The 25,719-nt window shown below is 37.4% G+C and overlaps 1 protein-coding gene across 1 annotated transcript in view; it reads right to left on the minus strand.

Annotated features, from left to right (window-relative positions):
• HS3ST5 (heparan sulfate-glucosamine 3-sulfotransferase 5) overlaps positions 1-14,292 on the minus strand; it is a 166,385-nt gene extending 152,093 nt beyond the window's left edge. The window contains exon 1 of the mRNA XM_026845995.1: positions 14,271-14,292. The gene's annotated coding sequence lies outside the window, so the exon portion shown is untranslated. The remainder of the gene's footprint in view (positions 1-14,270) is intronic.
• Between the last annotated feature and the right edge of the window lie 11,427 nt (positions 14,293-25,719).

Below are 25,719 nucleotides of genomic sequence, written 5' to 3' on the forward strand. Positions count from 1 at the left end.
AAAGATGGGCCTGCATTAAGAATCTAATCACATAAGACGGTAAAATAAAGAAAAAATGTTTTAACTACCATTTTATATACTTATACACAGTCAGCCCTCAGAAAACCTGCTTAACTAAGAAAATACATGTTGTATATTACTTAAATCTTTAAAGAAGTTCATATTGTCTCATGATAGGTATTTTACAGTATAATATGCTAGGTTTGAAACAATGCACTAGTGTTCTTTGGTTGCACAGGTTAACTAGAAATCCAGTTTTGTGATGACTACCATTTATTGGTGTGCTTTTTTCAACAGCCCTATAGCATCAGGTAGGAAGAAGGAATCCTTGTTACTACTCTGCAACAGCGAAAGCAACATTTCTCTTCAAATATACCATGAAAGGTAGTTTGAAGAATGAACAGTGGCGTACACTTGTACTAAAAAGGACAAATCTTGGAAAGTTATGGGTAGTTGTTATAAATAAAAACATAAATAAACATTTTTATTAGGAATTATCTTCTATTGATTAATATTTTAGGACATTTTAACATAATTAAGTCAATGGAACAATTAATTGTTTTATGAACAAGTTATTTTAATGGTAAAATTCAATCTTTGAATTTAGTCAGAAAAACATAAGAATCCTAAGCAGAACTGAGTTTTGATTCCAAAAAGGTGCAAGTTGACAGGGAGATGGGACACATCTTACATGTGATATTCTCTTGACAGAATAGGAGCAAGAAAAAACTACAGGCTTAGTTCAGGCATTAGTTTAGACTTGTGAACAGTGTAGACAGGCAGCAGATTAGACTGCTTAGAGAGGTTGTGAAGTCTTATGCGGTGAAGGTTTCTAAGAACAGATTAGACATGAGCCTGTCATCTTGTGCATAGCTTATCTGAGCTTGGGAGTTGGGGTGCTATAGTCTTGTTTTCTATCAGTTGGTGAAGTGTTCTTATATACTGTCAGTATTTGGTTATAGCTATATTACTAATATATTTTCAAAATTTTAAAAAATAATTATTTATGTATTTTTGTCTGAAATAGCAAAAATATGCTATAATGAACTGTTTTTCCATTACTGTTCCTTTTACCGAAGGGATATTAAAGTCATAAAGCAATCCCTAATTCATCCTAAAGCAAAAAAACATAAACACTTTGAACTTGAATATCCACATTAATTTGTACTTGACATATGTCAGTAGTATTAAATTGTAGAAACTGTAATTAAGTGGACAATTTGGTATATATTGTCAAAAAGCCAGCTTTACAGAGCTGACTCCACTGCAATTGTTAAATGTAATACTGGGTAGCTTGGAGCTGAAATACAGGCTCCAAGAGGAGACAAGCAGTTCTTGAAAAATCAAGCTATTTTGGAAACTCCTGGATATCCATTCTTGAAATACTCAGAATAGCCACAATAGAGTAAGACAGAGTTAGCCATTTCAGTGTTTCACCTGAAGAGATTTGAGCTAATCTGGACATACACTCCATATTTCGCAGTTCTCATACAGGAGTTTATGAAGCACAGAAGAGTGACTTGTTTGAAAAGCTAATTCTTTTCCAGCTTGATTGTTTCTCTAGAGACCGAACCTTTACATAATCACTTTATGTATTTGGACACAAGGAAATGGAATGAAGCTGCATCAAGAGAAGTTCAGACTGGACACGAGGAAAAGGTTCTTCACTGAGAGTGTGGTTGGTCACTGGAACAGGCTCCACAGGGAAGCGGCACCAAGCCTGTCAGAGTTCAAGAAGCATCTGAAAAACGCTCCTAGTCATATGGTTTACTTTAAGGTAGTCATGTGAAAAGCAGGGAGTTGGACTCAGTGATCCTCAAGAGACTCTTCCAACTTGAGATATTCTATGATTATTTTGCAAATGAAACAGATCTGGTCCCTTGAGGTTCCTTTGAATTTGTAAGACAGTTTCAGGAGTGCTAGATATTTAAGAAGCATATATGAATGCCAAATAATCCAGCTATAAATTTGGACTTCTTCCACATAAATAATGGATGCAATTTAATATCCTTTTAAATATTAAGAACATCAGCACAAAAATAAGTTAGACATTAATGATAAATTAGGTGATTAAAAAATAAACATTATCCAGATTTTAGAACTGTGTAAGCTTCCTTGAGACCCATTTTTTACATTGTTTATATCTTACTTAAAAAAACAGGCTTCCATTTGCAGTATCATATTCCTGCTTACTGAAACAGAGTTAACTTACTAAGTTAGAGACTGCAGGAATAAAAGCCAAAAGGAAACAGATTCATAAATCCAAAAAGCCTGAATACCACTCTTGGGGTATTAGATGCCAAAGGGAAAGAGAAAAAGAGAGAGAGAAAGAGTGAAGAAGAGAGAGAGAAAGAGTGAAGGAGAGAGAGAGAAAAGAAAGAAAGAAAGAAAGAAAGAAAGAAAGAAAGAAAGAAAGAAAGAAAGAAAGAAAGAAAGAAAGAAAGAAAGAAAGAAAGAAAGAAAGAACAATATTATAAGTGGGGTAGGATCATTGCCCCAGTCTTCTCTCATGTACAGCATTTCAAAATGCAACAGCATATTATAAATTTGTGCCAAAGCTACTAAGCCATTCAAAAGAGTCCACAGAGAGCTGATCGATTCATTTTATGTCTTCCACGTACTCATTAACTCTACAGCTATTAATCAGGTGATATTCTGAACTTACAGAACATGTAAAGTTGTCTAATACTTTACATCATAAAATCTTAATTTCAGTTGTTCGCAACCTTTCCAAATTTGAATAATAGGGGCTTAGAGAATTAATCCTAAACATCTGGCTCAGACTGCAATATTTTGGTAAATTTCAGCCATTTCAAAGAAAGTGACTTGGGAAACAATAATGCTAAAAAAACCCAAACCCAAACAAACAAATAGTAAAAAAAACAGCCCACACTTGTGTGGACAACTCATTATAGATTTCAAAGCAAGACCCCCAAATCTTGTACAGATATGACCTTTGCGACAAAAATATGTCTTTTACCTTTTCTACATACAAGCATATATTTTCATGGGAACAAAAAAAAAAAAAAAAAAAAAAAAAAAAAAAAAAAAAAAAAAAAAAAAAAAATCGAGACTTTTATATTTAGTAGGTTAGGTTTTTGTAGCTGAACTTTTTCTTGAAGATCCCGTTCTCAGTAGGCATGTACCAACTCTGGACTGCTGTATGGACCACCCGAAGTGCCCATCTGATCCTGTGAAGTGAGCACAGGGAGCTGGCATCTCAGGCAGCTTTCCTCCTGGTGGGGACAAGACACCCAGCTCAAACGGCAAGGAGACAAGAATTAGGTATGATGCTTATAGAGGGGGAGCTGTAAACGAAGAGGAAGGTTTGGAGGTGGGAAGGAAGCCCGAGCAAATGATGTGGGCATGGAACAAGAGGTTGTCAGCAGGACATTTCAGCCAGGAGGGTAGAAGATGGGGACAGGATGAGGAGAGGGTTTCATACTTGCATCCATAAAATGACTAGGATTTACTGGGCCCCAATGGGTTTTGGAGGTATACTCAGCAAGAATACCTCAAAAGCCAAGGATGAAGCAGATGTGGGGCTAGAAGACCAAGAAGTTAAGATAAAGAACAGGATAAAAAAGTTGGAATGGGATGGCCAAGACAATCTAAAAGCTGCAGATGCTGAGGAAAAAGAAAGGGCAAAATGATATATGAAAAACAGACTAGGTGGGTGAAGAGATGGCTAAAAGGAAAGTGGTAAGGTAGAATGCTACTGGAGAGGGTCTGAGAATAACATTTCACAATATGATAAGAAATGAGAATAAATCAATGTACGAAAGTAACAAGCTGGATGAGGAGCAAGCAGCTGAGATTGTCTAGGGAATAGGATCCAGAAGTCTGGGGGAAAAGCTTGAAATTGCTGTCAAAGTACCTGTGAAATCACCTGCCAATCTGTACTTGTTTCTCCTGTAATGCCGATCCATATTGATCATAACAACTCACTTCCTATCAGTTCTACAGTACTACAGTGTTCTCACTATCTGATATATGTAACTACTTCCTCAAGTAAGAAGGGAATCTGGAGTATCTCAGCTCTGCTGAGGTACACTCAGATATCTGTATGATGCTGTAGATCAATTTTTGAAATAAGATCAATTTTTGAAGGATGCGACATATTATCTTTAAATTTTATTTCTGTTTTCTTTTTTAATAAGAGTCTTGTCTGGTTTGTTGACAGATGTGCTGTACGAATGACTCGGGAACATGCAGTAGAGAAAATATTGCTGCAGGAGCTTTAGCTTAACCTCCTCCGGGAGATGGAAAGTGCTTAGTGATAAGGCAAATGTTTTCAGAACTGGAACAGAACATATTTTTATGGTAAACCACTCTGGAGATATGATGAATTAACAGAATTTGTATATAATGCTGTAAGAGTTGTTTAAATCTGAGTAATCTCTGCTCATTTGTTCATTATTCTCCTGGTATCAGATTTGCAGAAATTCTGACAATTGCAAGTGCAAAAATTGCCGAGTTTTGATTACTTAAACTGCTATATAATGTTGCAAAAGACCTAGGTCTTCAACATCTCAGGCTGGACTTCCAAAATCAGTGGAAATTTTTAATTTTCATCTCCATATAAATCACTTTTCAACCTGTAAATTGGAATACTTAAAACCTTACAGGACATTGTGAAGAAAAAGTATTAATCCGTCATATGGATCCGTCAGACAAAATGGTAGTGATCACCTGAGTAGGGAAAAACACAAGGAAAAATGCAGCACTGTTTTCAGAATAAGCCCAGCTAGTACACAGTTAATACTGTATAAAGACATATTAAACCATAAGGACAAAGAACTACATTATGCAGTTGCATATGATGCTCTTCTGTGCACTAGAAGAGTGCACAGAAAGCAGTCTGTCACTGTGTGACCCTTGTGTCCTGATACACACCCTGGGGAACTGAATGAAGATGTCATAAACGCCGTAATTCTGGCATTTCTCAGAATGCCACTCTTCTGTATAGGGGTGTTTTGTGTGTGCATATTTGTCTGTATATCTCTCTGTACAATGTAACTGTATGTGTAAGTGTCTGAGCTGGTATTTACGTACAAGTGCAGTAACTGAGATGCACAGATTTCTAGCCTCCTCTTCAGATTTTAATGACAGGACAAATCACATGTCAAAACAGTACCTCAAAAGAAACTGCTACTGTGTTCTAATTAAATACCTCTCCTTCATTCAAAGAAACACATTTCCAATATTTGGCAGTCCTTATGGACTCCATTGTTAATTATCTTCCCTCTACAATTAAGTATTTTCCAGCAGAGTGAAAACACCTAGCAATCTAGAGCTTAATTTTGAGGTTATTTTAGGATATGTTAAAAGAAATGAGAATTTATTGTGTGCAATGGTCATTGTACAAAGTGGTACCATCAAAATCTTAACTAGAAATTAAGTCATTGACTATTACTGTAGCAGAACTACAGGAATCTTTGACTGTCATATATGAGAATTTACACAGCCACCAAATCAAGCTGTTTTGTTAATGGGAGACTATCTTGTGGGTTTTGAGAAGTTCAAGAGAAGCTCTGTGGGAGGCATCGACCTGTCAGCCCCGCACAGCCCCTGAAGAGCAGCAAGGCTTTGATGAAAAACAGGCCTTGGGAGAAAGATAAGAAACTGCTGAGTTGTGCCAAGGTGGCAGGGAAAAACAACGGACAGCTGCAACACTAAACTGTGGAAAAGTACTGAACTGTGAGAAGTTACCACTGTGTGAACAGCGCGTAAACAAGAAGTTGATTGGTCTGCACAGCGCGTGTTAGAGTGGTCTTATGCTGACAGGAGAAAGGATTGATAGCTGTCTAATCGCTGATTTGCTAATTATGAAGTAAGAGCTTTGGTGAAAGCATAAGTAGGTACTATTAAAAACATAAACAGCTTTGCTTGTTATAACTCTCAGAGAGTTGTGCAAGTCCTATATCCTCCTGGAACAAAGCTCCCCTGCCGAGTGCTTACTGCATGACAGCAGTAACGCTGTTAGCATAATGACGGGTCCCTGTCATGGGAAGAAACAAGGTAGGCTTGCTGAGGCTCAGAGCGTGAGAACACCCTTGAACTCATCTACCAGTTAATTTCTGTCCTTCACACGGCTGAGTAATAGTGTCCATAAGGAAACACTGTCTTCTTTAGCCTCTTAACTATTTGGTTTGTTCCCCTGTGCCTTCCCTGAATTCCTTGAACAATGTGAACTGTACAGTAGAGTAGGGAGGTAAATTAAATACTGCCTGCAGCTTCAGAAACAATTTAATGTTGCAGCTTGAAATAGGCTGGTCTCTCTCTAAAGCAACGAAGTTTCCTTTCAATTAAGGATACCATAAAAATAACTGCAATATTCATATAGGATTTGCTAAAATTCTAGCTATCTGATCCCTGATTTCTATGCAATTATCTTCAGTTTTGCAATTCACAAAAAGCTGCCCTTGTTTTTAACAGGTTGTTATTACTACATTTTCACACATTTGCTTTCAGTCACAACTGGGAGACATTGGTTTAAGACTCCAAAGGATGATCTTACAGACAGTCAGTACATTCAGATAAATCATTTTTTTTCACAGCTAATGTAGCCTTACAAAATTCTTCCTATCAGTGGCATCTTGGCTTTTTACAATACTAATATCACGGTGCCCTATAATTAAAGGGCACTTACGTCTCCACATTGCCATTAGTACAAAATTGACTTGTATGGCCAAAACCATGTTAAGCATTTGGTTGAGCAAAAACAGCTGAGGGAAACTGATAACATTAAGTTCTCTGGACTGTTAAAAACATTCCTAAGAGATTAAAGCTTATGTTTTACCTTTAACTCTGCTCACATGAAGTATGCTGCAGTTTAATTCTATGGAACTTTGAATTCTATGGAACTATGAATTAAAAATCATAGCATTTAATTTGCACATGGTTTAAGTAGCCTATATTTTCTATCCTTGAATTGAGGGATTCTGGACAGTGTATGAGACCTGCATTGTTTTATGGAAAGTAGTCTAACTCACTTCACTGTCACTGCTTCCTCATGTGTCATTGATTTCAGGCAATTTAATGCCAGAAATAAGATTTGATCATCGAGTCTGACTATCACAGCTCATTAAATGTCATCCATTTGCCAGTTTGGAACCTAATATTTTGACTGGACCGAATTGTTTTTGATCTGCAGGTGATTAATCTGTTGTGGGCAAAACAAGAAACTAGGCTGTCACAGTTCCTCAAAACCCTAGCAATAAGAGAGAGTTGAATGTGTATGACATGCCCAGTTAATCATACTACAGGACTCATACTACACAGTGCAGAGAAGTCTAATGATCTCTACTTACCTGTGGGTGGGAAAACATTTCTTCTTGGTGTCATGAACAGTCAAGGGTTAGATACATGAACAAGACTTACACAGAAAAGTATTCTTTACTCTGTCCAAACTACTGGTCAGTAACATCTAGAATGTTCCAGTTGCAGCCTATCTCTAAAACCTCAAGAAGAGATGACAGTAACCCCAAATAAATATGGTTCAGCATCAGGGAAAAGTTCCTTTTTATGTTGCACAAGGTTAAAAACTTCCCTTATTTTTGCATAGATCTGTATACATTTCTTTCTGAAGTGTTTTAATCAGCTTTCAAAGCCTGTAATGACTTGCTTCAGTTACGAAATATGAAACTATGAATGATGTTATAGTGAATTTCTGTCTAGAGTACTTAAGCTATTCATATCATTGCTAACTTTGGAACAAGTAACATTTTCTTCTTGTTTTATCTTTTTTATTTTAACAATAGATCCTTAAAGTCACTACCTAAAAGTAGATAGAATGACCACAATTAAAACTATTGGTTTACACTTTGGGACTCCCCAACTGACAAGTCTATTACAATTGCTTTAGGTTAGGATGCAAAGCCCCACTGGGTGAGATTCTATAAAATCACTTTATATTAAAAAAAAAAAAAAAAAAAAAAAAAAAAAAAAAAAAAAAAAAAAAAAAGGAGAAAAAAAAAATAAGAAAAAAAGAAAAAAAGGACTAGACTTCCCCAGCATTTTAAAGAAAAATAAATAACAGTATTGGTTAAATTTTGAATGAATGGTATTAATTGTTGTAACGAACTCATTCTTCCCCATTTTCCATACTTCCTTCCAGGGAGAGAAAGCTACCCACTCAACTCAAAACTCAAATGAAGACTAGTTGTGTAAAAAAATTTTACTATCTATAAATAGTTCTTAAGAATATCACAGTACAAACAGTTCTTGCATTTATCAAAAATATTAAATTTACCCTTGTTGTGATCCCCTTAACATCATGTGGACAATGCTAATCTGTATTACCAAATACTCAAGTAATGGTGGCTGGCAAGTATAGCATTTTCATGCATCTGAACTGAAAGGAGGAAAAGAAGATGACTCCTACTCCTGAGTCCTCCCTCTTTCAAAAAAGTACCTCATCTGCACTTCTAATTTTGCACAGGTTATGAAAAGGTAAGCATAACTTCAATTGCCAATGATTTTGTTGGAGTGTAGGTTTTCTGAGATATGGGATGTATGTACATGAAAATATAGTAACTCTTCAATGTTACACAGTCAATTACACATACATCTCAGGTATGGATTAGAAATGTCAAGATCAGGGAATCATTGTATCAGATGAATATTTTCAACAAGACAGATTACCTAGAGAGTCCTGACTGTCTGTTTCATTGTGAAGACAGAAGATGTCTCTCTTTGGAACTTGATAAATGTGAGAACTGAGATAAAGTTCATCTTCCAGAAAAGCTGAGTAAAAGTTACTTGAAGTAATAACATTGTTAGATTAGTCTGGCACCCTTAAGTGCAGGAAAAAACAGTGAAGGTCAGGACTCCTGAGAAGATGTGCTGATGAAAGCAATAGCTGATAAATCTTGGATAGAAATGAGGAAGAAATACACAGAAGTGCAAGTTCTTGCTAAAATCCCAAATTAAATATGTGTCTGAAGAGACAGGTTTGCTTTGAGCATTTTCTTCAACCACTGTAATTAAATTAAACCTGTAGGTTACTCTCTTTAAAAAAAGAAAAGTTAAAAAACCCAACTAATTTTAGTTTTCTCTGTACTGTACCTCTATATGTCAATATGTCTGTGTGAAATTTGTGCTGCAGGTAATCTGAATATAAATTTGGAATACCTAAAACAGAGAACTTGGGTATGACCTCAGGCAAAGGAGGATACAGCAGATGAGATCAGAAGCTCCAATCTCATCAAAGTAAAATCTTTATTTATTCCAGTAAAACCAAGTTACAAATAGTCTATATGACATGGGAAGCTAGACATCAGGGCAGAACACGTGATAACCTAGAAAAAAATTCAGCCACAACTTATGAAGAAAAATATTTGCAGCCTAAATATTGATCTCGACAGAGAATTATTTTATACTACTTTGCATAGCCACTGCAGTTATTACTTTAACTTTTTCAGTGAGAGTGATATATTGGTATAAGTCCTGATACGACCAGACAGGTAAAAAGTCTTCTAAGGTCAGGGTCACTGTAAGAGTACTTTGTGCTGGAATATGACAAGCAAAATACTTCTCTTGAGAAGACAAATCAGCAAAACTGTACTTCAGTCGGTATACTTTACTCCAGCACACCTTTCCTCTTCCAATGATAAATAAGTTATCTTGAGTTATCCTCTTCCTATGATAAATAAGTTATCTTTAGAGCCTGGGTGCACTTAACAGGTTTGGTGATAAGAGCTACACTGATAGAATTACACTAGCCACTCCTTTGTAGAATAGAAATGGATCATTCTGATAAAATAGCTTTCTTTGCAGGTACAGTTTAAGCCATCTCCTTGAATAGAGTAACATACGCTATCATTTTTTTTTTTTTTCCTGGCTTTTGAACTAGTGCATCTGCCTTCATTACTGTTGTGCTTAAGGGTGTTATATATCTAGAGTGACCAGAAACATGTAGACTAAAATGTAGACTACTGCTGGCAAAAGCTTAATATTCTTGGATTAACTGCTTCTTTACATGCTTTTAAGTGCTTTTACTCCTATACGTGTGTCAACCAGAGTGTGCACTGTCAGTTTTTGGGGTAATATAGCTATGCTCGTAGAACCTGTAATGCAAATTTGGCCTTAGACTGGTGTGACTTACTCCCTTTCCTTACGGGATTGAACTAATATATGCCCATTTACACTGGGTGACTGTTTAAATCATAGCTTGTACCAATATAGTTTTTGGTGTGTACTAATACACTAAACTTAATGTCCTGTCTGGAGGGCAGAATTGCACTGATTTAACTTAAATTGGATTTCAATATGGCATAAAGCTTTAACACACAAATGTAGTCCTAAGAATCAGCTGCTCCAATGTTTTTACGCATTATCTTACTCTGCAGCATCCTCTGTACATGTCAGGAAGCTTACCTTCCTTACAAAGGGTAACTCATATCAAACACCTTGCATTTATCATGAGGAAATGAAGCATGCACAATGCAGAGTTATCATGGAGTCACTGATGCCTGGTAACATATTGTCACTCAGTCAGTTTTTAATATGTCAAAGCTGATAGTTATACTGTGATAGACACCTGCATGGACATTAAAAAACAGTATGTCTAAATAGTTCACACAAGTAGGGTAAATTACTCTATCTCAAGTTTTATGTTGCCACTACAAATGCAATTTAGTAGTAGTCTACACAGTTTAATCCTAGATCTGTGCCTCCATGTTACATTGAAATTGTCTCTGTAGCTGCATTATGGACATATTCCATAACCCTCAAGCATATTGATATATTAATTTTTGACAAGGGATGACATCTTCACTCTGAAGAGCTTCAAACTGAAGCAGCTTCCCAAATGGGTGGGCATACACACTGTCCTAGATGAGGGCTAGTATGAGAAAAAATTTTTGTTGTTTTGCATAAAGTTACTGTGGAGTGATTTCGTTTATGCTTTGACCTCTGTGTCTGTGAGCGTATGTCCACAGCTTTATACCAGTGAAGGGGTGATTTCATTCATAAATCTAGTCCCAGCTGACCCATAAAAGACACTAGTAAAATGAAAACAGTGTCCACACACAGATTTTCAGCTATTTAGCAAGGTCATTTTAATTAATCTTTTTGGTTTATATCTATGTAACTTTCCTGTGTGGCCAAGGCTAGAGAAGGAAATGCAGGTGGTAGAAATAATTGTTTCCTTCTTTACTGCTGTGTTCTCTTATTGAAGAGATAAGTGGGAAGAAGGAATTTGCATTTTTATTTAAAGCAACAAAAGTGAATTTGCATTTTACCAAGAACTGCAGTTTTTTTCTCAATGCCTAATAAAATATTGATATTAAAATAAACAATGAAGGCACTGAACAAACAAAAATTTTAATTAGTGCTGCTAAATGATGAATTCAATTTTCTTTACATATTTAGAACCCTTTCAGATGCTGCCCACTGCTCATTTTGGATTCAGAAAAATTTAGGGTTTTAACTACTGCATCTAAAACAGAGACACAGCTTAAACAACTGGAAATGAAAAATAAATAAATTAGCTCTCTACCATCATAAGTTAGAGCTTCAAAGGTCACATCTGAGCTGCAAAGACTGACTAGAAATAATATCATGGAAAATAAGTCAATGGGAGGATGAGCAATAGGCAGGGGTGGCTCTGGGAAGGACTTGGGAAGCTTTGAGAAAAGGTTCTGGCTGACAGAATTGAAGACGACAACGTCTTCTTGTTCTCTTCTTCTGAAGTGAAGGATTGCTCTTGGCTGAAAGTGGATGGTTTTTGCTTGGAATGCCACTATTTAATGACAAAGGGACTAAATGAAGCCTTTCTGCTCCTCCAGTTTTTTGTAGACTGACTTCTACCAACTGTTTCACCATAGTTCCTTGGCTTGTGCTAAAAAAGGAATTCCATGTTTCCTTTCTCAATGTTAAATGGGCCAGCCACGCTTTACTTCCAAGAGCAAATATTGTACAGTCAACCCAGTAAAGCAAAGGCCCTCGATTTTAATTTAGCTACTTGACTTTTCACTACTGATTTCTTATTTCCAGATCTTCAGTGCAAATGGACAGCTCTCCTTCGCATATTATATGCATTTAATGTCCCCTTGGAGCATGGACTGTAATGCATCATGTAATTCACTTACTGCACATGTGCAAGACCAAAGACAGCGTCAGCCTTCATGTTAGTGGTGATCATCTTTAGAAAACTATTCAAGATTATAGCATACATAATATTACAGAAATGTCTACAGGCAAATTTTTAAGCCCTAACAATTTATGTACTTAAATTTTTCTTTTCCCAAACCAACACACATCAAGAAATTGATTCTATCAATTTCTAAACTGATGCTCAGGACTTTACAAAAAACTGGATTTTTAGAGATACTTCAGGCTGGACATGCAGAAGACATTGGAGTTCTTATTCAGGTGTTGTTTTTCCAGCTGTTGTTAATAGTTTTGACATTCTCAATGTGAGAAAAAAATCACGGATGATTGACACAAATGTTTGGGAGAAATGTTCTTTTGAATATTTAGTGGACTTTCAGTTTGTATTTACCTATGTCACAGTTTGTGGAACTTTTTTTATTGCCTGTACCCTGTGTTCTTAAGGAGAATACCTGTCAACATGCTTAAGAGAAACCAGATAACGTGGAGAGTGTTGCCTCTCTTTTCTATTGCAAATCCTGCAGGCTCATCCAATAAATGCTATTTAACTACCAATACTACTGTTTGTGAGGACAATATGAGCATAAATATTTTCTTCAGTAAGAGTGACACATGACCCCCTGACAGGTCATCACTTCTTTCTCTCTCACTGATTGCTAGATAATGATACAAATATTTCTGAAAATTTACAGATACCCTTGCTTTCCCTGTAATGGTATACTTACCTAAAAGCAACATCTGGTAATCTGGTAACATCTGGTTATCTTTGATAGTGCACAGGCTACCAAATTCGACAGGCAAATGTGAGAGGATCATGTTACACACAGCTTCAGAAATATCCCCAAAAGCTAAAAAAAAAAAAAAAAAAAAAAAAAAAAGAAGCAAAATAAAAGATGAGAAGACTACTGGAGACAAAAAAGCAGTAACAGAAGATGAGGCTAGGATGAAAAAAGTCTTCCTTGATCCCTGTAAAAGTTATCTTCAAATAAAAGGCATATACAAGTTCGGAGATCATACTCAATGTGAAAGTTCTTCAGTTTTTACCTTTCCAGTGCCTCTTTTTCTTTTAACTTTCCCCCTCTTCTTTTGTGTTGCCTTTTCTGTGTACCTTACAATTCTTGTAACTTATTTATGTCCTTGATCACTGCATGCAAGGTCAACTATTATCACAGCATCCTCCCAAATCCTCCCACTCTGTACTTCCACAAATTCTGAGAACACTGTATGAATGGGACATACTATCTGAAAATCTTTGCCAAAGAGGGCATTATGCAGAGACCCAAGTAAACTGTACAAAGCTTTCAACTCCAGCAATATGTTGAGAGTGCAGGTGCATGATGGTTTTGTATTTAATTTTTCTGTGGACATAGTGTAAGTCAAACTTAAAAGAAAGCCAAAGGAAGGAGATTTATGAACAGATTTTGTAAATTTGAGAAGTCATTTAAAGAGTTGTTCATACACAGGCTGGTAGTCAGTTAAAAAATAGATACAAAGATGGCACTTCAACTACAAGCAAGACTACCAGGAATTACAGACAAATCTCAGGGCACATGTGATCATTCATATTATCCTTAATGTTGTCAAACCAGGAGACTGAATTCAACTCACAGAGCTTTATGTATGTATGTATGTATTTATTAAGAAGCAACCAGTGTATGGTGTCTGACTTCTTGTCTCTTTAGATGCTAGTACAACCTCAGAATTGAAGGAAACCCCAAAATTTCAACTTTTTGGTTTTGCTAAGACATTTGTGCAGAAAAGTACTTCCTACATGCTATTCCCTGAAAATCTCACAAGAGAGCATTCCCCATAGCAGTATAAAAGCATATACCTTGAATGCTTATTTCAGGGATGGGAAAATGTACTAAAGATGTAACAGCACAAGTCAGGTGTGACTAGTAGATCCTTCAGACACTATGGGAAAAAAACAATCTATAAAAATAATTTGATAATTACTTGATTTCTATTATTTGTTGAGATCTTTAACATAAAGGACCCTGCCCAGCACTCCATAAATTAACTACTTTTATTGAAAGCTGAACATGCACCTGTTAAAATCTCTAACAGTCAGCTGGAAGAAAAGGCGACCATTCAATGCTCAAGACAAGGAGAGGGCCATGGCAAGGTTGTTGTGGTCAGGAAATGCTAATGACCTGATGAAGTGAGGGAGCTTTGCGTTTGACAAAGTAGAGTTATGTTTTCTTTCATACAGTTTTCCAATTCCCGTCACAAAAAGACTGTAACAAAAATCAAAATTATCTCTTGCTGTGGTGAGACAACACTGCTCCCTATCTCTTCCAAGGCTTTCAAGACAACAGTATTTCCTGTAGACCTCTGAAAAAGCCCATGCTTGACCAGTCAATGCTCTGTATACCCCCATTATCAGGGGAAAGAATTAAGCTTTTGCCACCTTGAGGAATGCACTTTGACATCTACAGGTAAATATGTACTGTATGGATTACACTATTATTTCTTCTGCAAACAGAAACATGCTTAAGTGTCACTAGAGCCAGGAAAATGCACAAGGACAGAAGATATACTTCCTTCCCCCAAATACAAGTCTCTCAATATGCAATCAATACTCTCTTTTCCTTTAAAACTGTGTAAGCACTTGTATATTATCCATACAAAGGCTCTGGAATGGACAGAAGGAAGATGAAAGCATTATCTGCACTTGAAGTGACTTCTTGTTACAGCTGTGTTGCTAGAACAGATGAAAACACAACAATTTCCGTGTCAGCAGGGCACAACAAACAGGAGTACAAAATCTATTTCTGAAACACTGTTAAGTTGTGTTTGAAGTATGGACCGGGTCTTGCAGTAGTATCTAGTTAGTTCCCACTCCATGGGCTGGCCTCCCCAGGGTACCCACCTATGAAGCAACACCTATGCAATAAACAAAGACATTCTGGTGAAGTGTATTTTAACATCGAATAATATATTTCTAAGCATTGCAGCTATGGAAATTTATTAGAGATTAATCTGGGCTCTTTATCAGTTTGTAAATAACCACTAATTTATGAGGACATTTCTGGCTGATTTAAAGCCTGACCTTTTCTTTCTTATCCTCTGAAATACCCATTGACATTAATAGAAATTTTGGGTATGTAACAATACAGGATTGGGTCCATAATACTCAGGCATAATCGCAATATTAAAAGGTTATTCAAGATATGTAGTACTCTTGACTGCAAAACCCTACGACTAGAAGTATTTGGAAAGCATTTTGATTGTAGCAAATTTACTACTTGCAGCCAGTGATTTATTTCATGCCCTAATGTGCTAAAAGGTCAGTAGCCTAAATTCATCTCAGTGCTTTTCAACAGGTATGGCTTCTACAGTGTGTTCATACATCAGCTACCTTTGGATGGTAATGTTCAATCTAATCTCCAAACTCTGCAAGTTAATGGGAATTCCTTTGGATCTGAACTTTACCTTTTTTTCCCGTTTCAATCTGCACATAAAATCACCTTGCAGCAAGGTGTTATATTCTCACTTTTTTGCCTTGTTTTGAGCTGCTGCTAACAGCTTTTAATTTGGAAAGACTATCTCTGAGTTTACTGCGCCTGACTGGTTTCAGCTCAATTGTTTCCCTAGCCAACAGAGCATTTCATTTCTTCTGAAGGTCACCACAAGCTGTCGAGGCACTGAAACACACCAGCTTTTCATTCATGCTGCAATCTAATGCTGCAGTACCATTAAGATAAATGGAAGTAGGCATGTGTGTATGACTTTTTCTATCAACAATTACGAAATTTATTATAATACAAAATAGACCATCAGCGAATGAGCAACTGGTAATAACCTACCCTCTTTGACTCCAACAGTTTCTTCAAGTTACTAGAAATTAATCCTTTCATTACAGTGGTTTGACTGCATGCTGATTATTATTTTTATGAATTACACCATCATGTCATCTGCTTGTGGAAGTGGCTCTTGCAGCTGTATCACGACTAGTTGCAATAAACCAGTGATGCAGGTAAGCTGCACAGATCCAAACTATCCTATAAAATAAACATAGTGGCCATCTGTTGGAGGAGGACAACCATTAACTGTTTTAAGGGCCTGGACGTGGTCCAGTATTGTTCATTCTGTCATCAAAATGAAATGACCATTCTAATCAACAATATGCATTTTAAAACTGGGTCATCATGTGTATCCAAGGCCCATGTGGTTTGGAATCAGTACATACAGTGCTGACTCACACTGGTAAAAGGCAAACTACTCTAGCCTGTTTTCAAGCTGAACTACTTTTACGTTTGTGTGCTCTCAAGTTTTCAGAATTCCTTTAATCTGAGAAATTGTTTCAAATTTTGTTAAGACTCAAATTCAAATTAAAAATGAGAGAATAGAGAGTCTGCCAAAATAGACAGTTTCTTGATAGCTCTATAGGACATTTCACTGAAGTAGTAAAACACAGTGGTCAATAATGACTACAAGAATCTATAAGAATACACAATAATGTTCATATTTTTTAAAAAAAACTTAGATAAGAGACAAATTATGGAGTCTGTACAATAGTTACTCTATTGTATTTCAAATTATTACGCTTTTATTTAAAAGACAAAACAAAGAAGGAGTTTGTTTCCTTGACCTTCCATCTTTTGAGTTGAATATTCTACTTAAAGTTGGACTTTTAAGTGAATTTGGAGATTTTTAAGGAGTTCTTGTCTATCTTGTTGCAGTGGTGGAGAACCCATTAACTATATGTGAGAATAACATAATGTAGGCACAACTCTTCAAGTTTCCTCACAAAAGTCGGCCAAAAGGAATAAAATGGGTCAGTCAACACCTTTGCTCTTTTACAAGTGCTACCTTGGGAAGTGTTGCAAATTATGCCTTGGTCTCTGATAGTCTTGTCATACAGATAAATACTTACTACAATCAAAATCAGTTAAGTTAATTTTATTCATGGTTTCAGTCAAAACTAAGTACAAATCTCAAGCAGTGAATACCTAGCACATTGCATACAGTCCAAAATGGAAAACATTGGCTCATAATTACTGATAAAAGGTAAATTAGGGTGACTTGTTTCATACAAATACTTTCATGTATTCATTCCTTATGTAAAACTCCAGCTAATTAAATGTTAGATAAATATTAGAATAACTAAATATTGTTTGTATTTGAATTTCAGGCATAGAAACCTGGAACAAGATTCCATGTCAGAACATTGGTACTAATGTATTTATAAAGTAAATATTTAAGAAAAAAATTAGTCTTTTATGAGGTTTTGATCTACCAAAGCAACCATATTACAGATGCATTACTTCTGGTAAAGAGCTAATTAAATTATTCACCAGTGGAAATGGTCTGGTCCTTAACCAACAGTAAGGTCACCCTTCTTATCTGACTGAAGTTCTGAAACAGAAAATGAAATCAAATTGTATCTAATCACTTTGGGTCAAATCATTCTCAAAGCGTGAAGAAAACTTGATCAAGTACATCAGATTAACTACTCCAGATCATTCATAGAATCACAGAATTATAGAATGGTTTGGGTGGGAAGGGACCTTAAAAATTATCTAGTTCCAACCGCCCTGCCATGGGCAGGGACATTTTCTACTAGATCAGGTTTCTCAAAGCCCCATCTGACCTGGCCTTGAACACTTCCATAGAGGGGGCAGCCAAAACTTCTCTGGGTAGCCTGTTCCAATGTCTCACAACCTTAATTGTAAAAAATTTCTTCCTTTATCTAACTTAATTCTACCATTTTTCAGTTTAAGACTGTTATCTCTTGTACTGCCATTATACTCCCTGATAAAGTGTCCTTCCCCACCTTTCTTGTAGGCCCCCTTTAAGTACTGGAAGGCTATAAGATCTCCTTGGAGCCGTCCCTTCTCCAGGCTGGACAACCCCAACTCTCTCAGCCTGTCCTCATAAGGGAGGTGCTCCAGCCCCTGATCATCTTTGTGGTCCTCCTCTGGACCCAGTAGAGCAGGTCCACGTCCTCATGTTGGGGGCCCCAGAGCTGGACACAGGACTCCAGGTGAGGTCTCATGAGAGTACAGTAGAAGAGAGTCATCTTTCTTGACCTGCTGGCCACACTTCTCTTGATGCAGTCCAGGATACAGTTGACTTTCTGGTCTGTGAGTCATAGGCAGTTTTCCATCCACTAATACCCTCAAGTCTTTCTCCACAGGGCTGCTCTCAATCCACTCTTAGCCCAGCTTGTATTTGTTCTTGGGACTGCCTCAATCCATGTGCAGGACCTTGTACTTGGCCTTGTTGAACTCCATGAGATTTGCACAGGCCCATCTCTCCAGCCTGTCTGGATGGCATCCTTTCCCTCCAGCATGTTAACCACGCCACACAGCTCAATGTCATTGTCAAACTCACTGAGAGTGCACTCAAGCCCCCTGTCCATGTCACCAACAAAGATGTTTAACAGCACCAGTCCCAGTACCAAGCCCTGAGGAACACCTTGAGCTGTTGCGACAATTTGAGTGTGAGCATCCAGCCCTTTTCTTATCCACTGAGGAATCCATCCATCAGATCCATCTCTCTCTAATTTAGAGACAAGGTTGTCATGCAGGACAGTGTCACGTGTTTCACACAAGTCCACGTAGGTGACATCACTTTCTTTTCCCCTATCCATTAGCAATGTTAATCCCATCATATAAGACCACCAAATTTGTCAGGCACAATCTGCTCTTAGTGAAGCCACATTGGCTGCCACCAGGCATCTCCTTATTTTCCATGTGCCCTAGTGTATTTTCCTGCCAGATGACCTTGCCAGGCACAGAGGTGAGACTGACTGGCTTGTACTTTCTCAGGTCTTTTTTTTTCCTTTTTAAAACGGGGAGTTGTGTTTCTCTACTTCCAGTCAGCAGGAGCTTCGCTGGACTGTCACAGCTTCTCAAATACAGTGGATAGTGGGTGAGCCACTTCATCTGCCAGTTCCCTTAGGACCCATGGATGCATCCCATCAGGTTCCATGGACTTGTGCACCACCAGGTTCCTTAGATGGGCTTGAACCTGATCTTCTCCATCACTAGGCAGTTCGTTGTTCCAGTGCTCACCTTTGCCTTCTGTGTCTTTATGTTTTTCCACAGAGGACTTATTTTTTGTTAAGCATGCTGAAGGAATAATGACTTTTTTCTCTTGCCCTTTCAATGGAGTGAGCTAAAGCTGAAGTCCTTGAACTTGCAGAAGAGTACAACTGTTTCTGATCCTCCAAGGGGGAAGCTTCTTGGCTATTGGCACTGAAATACTATTTTAAAGATGAAAGTTATACAAAGAGGGATTTTGAAGTCATGCTGCCTCAGGCACAGAGATCTTCTGTACAGCTGAGTTGCAAATATGTATTGCAGAGGAAATTACCTGAACAGCACTGTTTTACCTAACCTATATGGCTAGGATGCACACAGAGGATGCAAAGTAGGCTTTTTTTGATTAATTGTTGGGCTCATTATGGTGTCCTTACTCTGTATTTCATATAATTATTTGTACTGGGGTAGTGGCTGAAAAATATGTCATTATAGTATTTTAAAAGCTCTTTTGATCTTATTTTGTTAGAAACCTAACTCAGAGATGCTGCTGGAAGATTGCTCTCCCTCTTTCACTAATTGTAGACTAGCGTGCTGGTGGCTGAAATAAGTCTTTGTTTAATACTTTCCTAAATGACTGGCATGTGGGACTGGTTCTTCTTACACATATTTTTGATGTTTCATGTCTACCAAGTGCTAACCAAAGGAGACAGAACTAGTCCATAACTCAGACATAAAGCATACTTGGAAGAAACATTACCTGATGGGCTCTGTAGAGCCACCCAAGCACCCTGTTTCTTTCTGTTGCTTTTTCAACTTTGGCCAAAGATTCTACTCCCACTGTGGAGCCAACAGCGCAATTCATACAACTGCATCCTAGTCCTCTGCCTATAAAATCATCTTAGTTGAGACTATCAGTTTAAGCTGCTGAAACAGCCTGTTTCACTCTGCCTTGGAAGCTGGTGAGGGACTTCTCACACACACACTACTCAATGGGGCAGTCACAAATGTGGAACAGAAGCACTGTAAGGTTTTTACCCCTGTACCAGGAATAACCCAGCTGCCATCTCACTGCCCTCTGGTCTGAAGGTTCCAGTGTCACAGAGATAACAGAAAAAGAAAGAAAACAAAACAAAAAATTGTTCCTACTATTAGGGAAAAAATCCCAAGCTCCTATCTGAACTTTTACCTCATACTATCTTTTATTCACCATATTCTCATTGAGCAAGAAGCAAGAAAAATCAGAAAGCTCTCTCCTCTAGTGATTTGTTCTCATTAGAGTTCAGTCTCCTGGCTAATTAAAGAGCCCCAGGTGCCACAAAGAACCTTGTTTGCAATAACTTATGTTGGTTTGGTCAGCTCTTCTAGCCAACAGCAACACAGCAGATATTTCTTCCAATGGCTGCTCTACAGTATAACAAAATTAGAGGTAATTAAACCTTCCAGTTGAATCAGCATAAATTGCATGGCATATTTCTAGTTCCTGCCATTTTCATTATCTAAAGAAACCTTCAATATGTGCAGGAACTTGTTCTTCACTCTTTGGACCCTGGCTTGTAACAGTAATAGTGTGGATTACACTGTTTAACCTAAATGACACAGCACTTGACAGTTATCAGTAACCTAACATGATAGAGTGTAATAAATTTGTTTCTCCTGATGTGCCTATGAAAGAGTTAACTCAGAGAGAAAACATAAGGTAAAAGAACAGGGGTAGCAGGTTATGAGGAATCTCTGGGATAATGCATGTGATGTTATGTTGGTTATGTATTAGAGATACCTCAAAGGAATTTTGCAATATTTAGTAATAAGAGCAAACACCATTAAGGGCTTGGAAGACAATGAGATTTTCTGCGCACCTCTCATAAAATCTATTATACACAACTGAATAATATCTCATTTGGTTTTTACTAGGCTACACTCTCATCACACTGAGTTTGCACTTCACCTCATGCTGTGGTCCACCAAAAGCTTAGCTGAAATGCATGAATCCTAGGGAAATTTCAGGTCATGTTTCTGACATAGTGTTACATTTCTGTCCCACAGAACCACATCCCTTGCTCTTACCTTAGCCTGGGTAATATTTATAGACTTAATGTAGAGAGCAGTAAATTGTCATGCTGGAGTAATTGAGGAGACAGTGTAATCTAGGAGAAGAGAGAGTCCAAGCAGCTGGGAGCAGGTTTACTGTTTTGTTATAGACAGCCTGTAAATAAGTTAAAACTAAGAAGTTTGTTTTCCAGCAGAGATATTTGTTGGACTGACAGAGTAAAGGCAGTCATTGAGACAAACTTCACGCACAGGAAATTCTGGTATAGCCACATCTCTAATAGGGTATTATGCTAACACAGAGCAAATCAGGATCCCCCTGAGTACAGCAGCACAGCCTTGCCACACTCAGCAGAGCAGGGAAAGCTTGATAAACCACAAAATATTCCTTTCAAAAGGCTTGTCTGAACACAGTTCATTTTACTTACAACATACAAGTTATATAGGTATATCTCTTCATATGAATGCTCTCATGGTGGAGTAAGAACAGATGCTTTGGGTTTTTCTCGTAGTCTTTAATTTTCTGTTTAAATTGAAAAAAACACAAACCCCAACCCAACAAACCAAAACACAAAGCTACAACCTTAAAGCTATTAAAATGAGGGAATTTATACATTGGATTTAGACCTGTAGACTTAAAACATTTAAACCCCCATCCTTGGTTACATCGGTTTACTTTCCCTGAGCTGACAAGATCGTAATGCTCAGCAATGCCACTGTGCTCTAACTCTAGTGAAAACAGATGTACTCAAAACAGTGTGAGAAATGTGCTGCTGTGAGAGGTGTTGACCCACATCTTCTCCAGTGCACAGAGCAGCATACACTTTCCTCCCTCAACACTATGTAGAATGTCTGTGAACTTTACAGAAGGTTACAGAAACAGGTATTGCCTGGATAGCATAAAATGAATGTCTTGAATATGCAAATCCTACTATATTCCGGAGTTAAACACCTTCAAGAATTAAACATGGCAGTGTCCTGGTAAGTAATTGACTTTCTCCCACCCACTGAAAAGGAAGGGATAAAGGCTCTGTATAACGTATGTCTGGATACATTCAGGTCATACATAGTGACAAAACACAGTATGTCAGAAATTATTAAGTAGTTTAATACTGTTTGGCAGAAAGGAAGAGGGGAAGTTGTAACATTTTGGCACACATTCAGCTTGACAACACATTGTTATGGAACAAATATACATATCTGATAAGTGACCACTCGAGGGACCTGTATAAATTAGCTGTATAGAAGAAAATGTCCTCAACAAGTCAAATGAATTTGTTCTAAAGACGGCATGCAGATATTTTTATGTGGTCACTTAAGAAAAAGGTTGCTCATTGGAGGTGATTCATAACGTTACCAAAAAGCAAGAATATAAAAGGCTGATTCTTCTGAAGGGCAGAAGGCCTTCTCTAGATTTACAAGGGTTTGCTGAAAAAGCTTTATACTACGGTTACACTGATGAATCCTAACCATGGAGATAGAGCAAAAGCAAAGGAGTTTCATTCCAGGAATAGAATAAGCTGTACTTGCAAAACTGCTTTTTTTGCCATTTTAGAAACATTTCTACATCCAGGGAGCTGCTATCATACTTATGTCAGTCATAATGGTGTAAACATCTCACCCCTCCCTAGCCCAGCTATGTCAGCAAATTGTTTTAAGGGCAAACATGTTCTAAGTAAAGAAACTGTTAGAAAACTATTTTTTAAGGTCTGCTTGTTTTAGTAAGACACATTGGAAATTATTTCAGCTTTGGTTTATTAAATTTTATTTGCAAGATATAATTATAAATTATACTCTGAATTTTAAGCAATTCCTACAACTGTCCTTCTGCTTTATCCTGTCACTCTTTTTCTATTTTTTTCCCACCCCCTCCACCACAATGTATTGTCTCTGAAGGTAGGGTTCATTTGTGGGAAAAGGCATGGACGACAATGTTCAAAACTGTACAAGAAAGCCAATTGTATCTGGGGCTGCATAAAAAGAAGTGTGGCCAGCAGGTTGAGGGAGGTGATTCTTCTCCTCTACTCCACTCTGGTAAGACCCCACCTTGAGTCCTGTGTCCAGCTCTGGGGTCCTCAGTATGGGAAAGACATGGACCTCTTAGAGTGGGTCCAGAGAAGAACCATGACAATGATCAAGGGGCTGGAACATGTCTCTGATGAAGAAAGAGTGAGAACTTGGGAGTTGTTCTGTCTGGAGAAGAGTCCAGGGAGACTGTATTGTGGCCTTTCAATATTTAAACGGGGCTTATGAGAAAGACTTCTTACCAGAGCCTGTAGTGACAGGACAAGGCATAACGTTTTAAATTGAAAGAGGGTAGATTTAGATTAGATATAAGGAAGAAATTCTTTACTGTGAAGGTGGTGAGGCACTGGAAAGGTTGCCCAGAGAAGTTGTGGATACCCCATTCCTAGAAGTGTTCAAGGTCAGATTGGATGGAGATTTGTGTAGTCTAATCTAGTGAAAGATGTCCCTGCCCTTTGCAGGGGAGTTGGACTAGATAATCTTTAAGTGTCCCTTCCTGCCAAACCAAAGAGAAGAAACATGTTCTCAACTTAAGGTTTATGTGATAAAAATTATTTGTATACCAACTCTGTACAGAAGTGGATGTCATTAACTAATTCCAATCACTAAAATGAGATTCTTAATTTGAGTAAATGTAAATACAACAATAAGAGGTTCACATTTGATCTAGTCCCTCTAGGTTTTCTTTGCAGTTAGTGGAGGTACTTGTATGGTATGTTTCATCTATTCATAAAGTAGACATTTGAAACAGGTCAGATGAATCATACCCTAAAAATGTCTTTCTTTTCTTCAACTACAAAGGCCATCTAACTGAAACACTGTAGATGTTGAAAGTTAGGTGAAATTAATTTCAATCCTACTATATATATAACCATCACAAGATAAAAACCAACAATAAATGGAAAAAGAGGCTTGCTCATCGAAAGTGAGACAGTAATCCGAGCAAGCTTCATAAATCCATTTGTCAGAATTAATCTTCAGTGTATAAACAAAATTACCTATAAGAACAACATCCTATTCCTTTACTCACTTGCTTACGCATGAATGGAGGAAGGCAGACAGGAAGATACACCTTGGCTTACTGACGAACCATACTTATAAGACACTCTGGTTGAGCCTGGTACATTTCTTTGTCCATAACACTTCTGCATATTCATATGATGCATGGTCCAAATTCCCAGAAATATTAAAGGGGCAGAAATGTACTGATTTTTCATAGAAAAAAAAAAAGTGGAAAACATTAAAAGAAAAAAACATATCATATATTAACCCTTTGCCATCTATTTACCTCAGCAACTACAAGCACCTTTCCAATTACCTGCAGCTCAAAGAGTAGAGCTGTTAACGCAAATTAGTATCTTGAAGCAAAACAATCCTGCCACCTTGGCTCTAACCATCTTCCCAATAGATTTTTATAGGCTGATGCTCTAGAAGATATATCTTTCAGAAAGGAAAATAAGATTACAAAGGAGAGGAGAGAGGAAGAAGAAGCTGCCAGAGCCATAAGAGAGAGGAGAACATTTAGCACAGGTAGAAATTGCACCCTCCATGGAACCAAGAAAAACAGAGGATCCAGCATGGCTGGCCATGGGGATCCAAAGCTCTAGCTCTAGGTACATGAGAAGGGGTCTGATGAATCTTGATATGAGGGAAACAGTAAAACAGACACACTGGGAATATTAGTTTGGAAAAGAGGGTCTGGGAAGAAATGGCGGGACAGAATGTATAGGAAATCACAAAAACCAATGAAAAGTAGAGACCTGGCACAGGAAACAATAAGAAGCAAACCTATAGGGAAAAAAAAAAAACCAAAACAACAACCAAACAAAAAGTGAGTAGTGGACTATAAAAGTACCTGGAATAGAAAGGAGAGGTGGTCAGTACACAGGACTCACAGGGACAGAACATGAAGTCAGTAATGGAATTGCTTTACAAACCGGTAGATTTTGAGGAAGGCATGCACTTTTTCTGTCCTGGCTCTATAGGACACATCTACTATAAAGTCTTTAGAGGGATATCAAGAGGTTAATTTAACTTTGGCATATTTATCTTTATAAATCTTAAGGAACACCATGCAGCTAAACAACACATTTTTTTCAGAAGACTGGTGACAGTTGGGCATTTTGTTTTCAGGACAGCTGATCAACTTTTTGTTTGCATTTTTTAAGAAGATCTGTGAGGATCCAATAAAATCACACCTAACTAACATCAACATCAACTGCAGTGTCCTCCCAGTAGCTAAGGGGGTTATTTAAGTGGACATAAAATATGTTGGTCCAGCCTCAGTAGAGTAGAACTTTAAATTTAGTTTAAGGATTAATACTTTTCTTAGAAAAAATCATTCATCTTTTGCTAGAAGAAAGCCTGCCACAAATTATTCATGGTGGATCTAATTCTCAGTCGAGATCTTACCACTAAATTCAGTGATAAAAATGTAATGCTTGACACGTGTTTTGTCTAGTATGATTCTGCTCTTTGCAACCATAAACTCTTTTAGCATGTAAATAAGTATTTTATAATCATTTTGCAACACAAACTC

The sequence above is a fragment of the Athene cunicularia genome, assembly GCF_003259725.1.
Source record: "Athene cunicularia isolate RWA chromosome 3 unlocalized genomic scaffold, athCun1 chr3_part1, whole genome shotgun sequence".
In the NCBI taxonomy this organism is placed as follows: Eukaryota; Metazoa; Chordata; class Aves; order Strigiformes; family Strigidae; genus Athene; species Athene cunicularia.